The sequence below is a fragment of the Phocoena phocoena genome, chromosome 17 (assembly GCF_963924675.1).
Source record: "Phocoena phocoena chromosome 17, mPhoPho1.1, whole genome shotgun sequence".
NCBI lineage: Eukaryota > Metazoa > Chordata > Mammalia > Artiodactyla > Phocoenidae > Phocoena > Phocoena phocoena.
In genome coordinates, this window is record NC_089235.1 from 41,890,229 (window position 1) to 41,893,562 (window position 3,334).

At 42.6% G+C, this 3,334-nt stretch overlaps 1 non-coding gene across 1 annotated transcript; it reads left to right on the forward strand.

Moving 5' to 3' along the window:
• Window positions 1-2,861: 2,861 nt before the first annotated feature.
• Window positions 2,862-2,933, forward strand: TRNAV-UAC (transfer RNA valine (anticodon UAC)). Its single transcript has one exon. It is a non-coding gene; the product is annotated as a tRNA-Val (tRNA).
• Window positions 2,934-3,334: the final 401 nt, after the last annotated feature.

The following is a 3,334-nucleotide window of genomic DNA, read 5'->3' on the forward strand; positions in this document are numbered from 1 at the left end:
TGTGGCTCTAAAGAGCTCCTCTGTTCTCAAGAGATCTCTAGCTCTACACTTGACGTTCTTCTGATTTCTGTTCTCTGGTTTTCAACTCATCGATTTCATTCCCAAATATGCTTTCTGGGTTTTCTATTTTGGTTAATGGCATCTCAGTCTATGAGATAGTAGGTAATGTGATGTATCTGAGATATAGGGTACAAAACAGGATCAAAATCTGGGAGGTTAGCCTTAACTCTTCCCTTTTCCTCATCTTCCCACATTATTAAGTCACCAAATGCTGTTGTGCCTACCTGTGATAGCACCTGAAACTTTCTGTTTTTTTTTTTATCCCCCCATCCTTTCTATCACGACTCTAGTCATATCCGTTATTGTCTCTTGCCTTGGCCAGGCAGAATCTTTTAAATTACTTCGTCTTCCACACTGCTTCAAGAGTTGGATCATAGGCTGGATCATATTACTTCCCTTCTCAAAAGACCTACATTTTGAGAAATTGTCTGCGGAATAAAGTCTAAACTCCTAATAAAGTCTAAACTCCTAATATGGCATTAAAATGTATTTCTCGGTACGTTCCTGGTGCATTCACTTACTGTATTAGTTCGCTAGGCCTGACAAAACAAAATACCATAGAGTGGGTGGCTTAAACAGTAGAAATGTATTTTCTCACAGTTCTAGAGGCTGGACGTCCAAGGTCAAGGTGTCAGCAGGTCTGATTTCTTCTGAGGCTTCTCTCCTTGGCTTGCAGATGTCCATCTTCTTGCTGTTTCCTCACATGGTCATTTTCTTTCTGTTCGTGTGCATCCCTGGTGTCTCTGTGTGTCCAAATGTCCTCTTCTCATAAGGACCTCAGTCAGATTGTATCAGCCCCACCCCCATGCCCTCATTTTAACTTAATTACCTCTTTAAAGTCCTTATCTCCAAATATAGTCACATTCTGCGGTACTGGGTAGTAGAGCTTAAACATGTGAACTGTGGTGGGGCACAATTCAGCCCATAACACCTACTAGATCCCTCCATGTATTCTATATGTGTGTATCAGATCACATCATGAGTGCACATCACGACCTGGGAAGATTTGAAAAATACTGATTGCTGGCCCCCACCTAACTCTGTGGGTTCTGAATCACTATGTCTGAAATGGGACTGGGAATACACTTCTTGGATGCATGTGTATGTTTAAATTTCTCCCTAGTGCTTTATAATACTTCAGCTTTTTGTACGCCAGAATTTTTTTTTTTTAAATCATTTCTGGGGAACATATTATAAATGTTCACATCTTTGCTCATGGTTGTTCTTTAAATACCCTTCCCACCATACAACTCTGCAAATTCATCTATCTTGCAAGGCTGAGCTGGAATATCATCTTCTCAGTTATTGCTTCCTTGTTCTCTGCTGTGATAATCCTGCAATACTTTATCATTACAGTTGACCCTTGAACAACTTGGGGGTTAGGGGCACCAACCCCACAGCAGTCGGCAATCCGAGAGTAACTTTACAGTTAGCCCCACTTATCTGTGGTTCTGCATCCTCAGATTCAGCTAACCTTCGATCCTGTAGTACCTGCAGTATTTATTGAAAAAAATCCACATATAAGTGGACAGACACAGTTCATACCCGTGTTGTTCAAGGGTCAACTGTACTTTATTGTTAGTACTTGAGAATCTGTTTCCTTTTGTCTCTGTATCGCAGTCATTTGCCTTCCTCTTTCACTGGCTTCCTAAGGCCTAGGACGACATATCCTTTGTCTCTGTATATCTGAAACAGTTGCAGTTGTTCTGAGCATAATAGGTAGTCAATCAATGTCTGTAGTATGAATAAATGAATGAACTCATTAATAAATGCTAATAATTTTCTTAGGACTTTTTATCCAATGGAGACCATTGGATAAAACAAATAAGCGTATCCAATGTAAAACTAGCGGCAAATGTTTATTCTTGAATTGAGCATCCTTAACATGATACGTGAACAATAGTCTTCATGTGTATTTCCAATTTAGGACTTTAAACATGTAAAATTTTTTCTTGAAGAAGGTATTTGATAATAGGAAGAGGATATAGCGAAGGCATCATAACAATTTGTGATAATGACAATATTGTTTTGCTTTGCATTTTCAAGGCAGAGTGTGGATGGTTCAGTTCTTAAAGATGAACGGATTCCCTAGTGTCCACTTGTGGTGTATCCTTGTTTATCCTCCTGATCAAGAACTGCTGCCTTATAGGGGGTATGTTAAAGTGGAACTGTCTATTTGCTGAGCTAATGATAAGCTGTGTTTTCCTGGGTCAGTGAATAACAGAAACAGTTCTCGAAATAATTGCATCAGCTGAGACCCAACTTCCAGGCAGGGATCAAGAGTCTGACTTTTCCTTTGTGTTAGTTTTCCCCAAACTACTAAAATTTCTAGAGATGGAGTAATTGCCTCTCAAATAATTTCTCCAAAGCCTTTTCTGAACCAGAGCAGGCAGTGACAGAGATTGGCAGGGGAAGGACTGATGTCTGCTCGTGAGGGGAAGAATGACACTGCCTTGAAAACACAAATGAGCCTTTGGATGTGGAAATTTACAAGGCCCAGAGAGCCCTGAAACATCTTTAGAAACTGAGCCCAGCGGAATAATGGGAGGCTGTGTTCTGGCTTGGCATGGGAGCCTGTCTGGCACAAACTACACTGTAAACAACTCAGACATTTCAAACATCTGCATCTGCATACATGACATTAGATTCTCAAAATGTCCAATTAAACACTTCCTCAGCTGACCTGGTGTCAGCCTGGCCTTTCTGATGGGGAAGGAGTTTCAGCTGATACTGTTGTATGCTCTTCCTTTCTGGACCCAATCTTGTCCTTCTCGTTCAGACACAATTCTTCTTAAGGGAATTCCCTGGTGGCCCAGTGGTTAGGACTCAGTGCTTACACTGCCGTGGCCCAGGTTCAATCCCTGGTTGGGGAACTAAGGTGCGCAAGCCACGTGGCATGGCCGTGTGTGGCTGAACCACACTGACTCCATTTTGTCATCTCCATCTTAGGTCCACAGCCCTACCCCCTCCCCTTTCTGTGTGACTCAGCTTTAGCTTAACTTACAAGGGTATGTTCCCCATCAGCTTTTACCCTTGTCTTCATCTGACGTGGAAACTGGAAGAATGCCTTATGCTGACACAGATGGTTAATGGTCCTGAGATCCCTGGGGGAGGGGAAAATCCCCGGTCCCCGTCGGTGTGGTCATGCTTCTCACTTGGTAGTCAGATTCCGTGTTTAGCTCTGGCCCCTTTAGATCCCCCGGTACCCCTTTCCATGGTGCAAAGTGCAGCTGCGAATGCCTCTGGATCATCCCGTCGGCCTGATCCTTCCTGC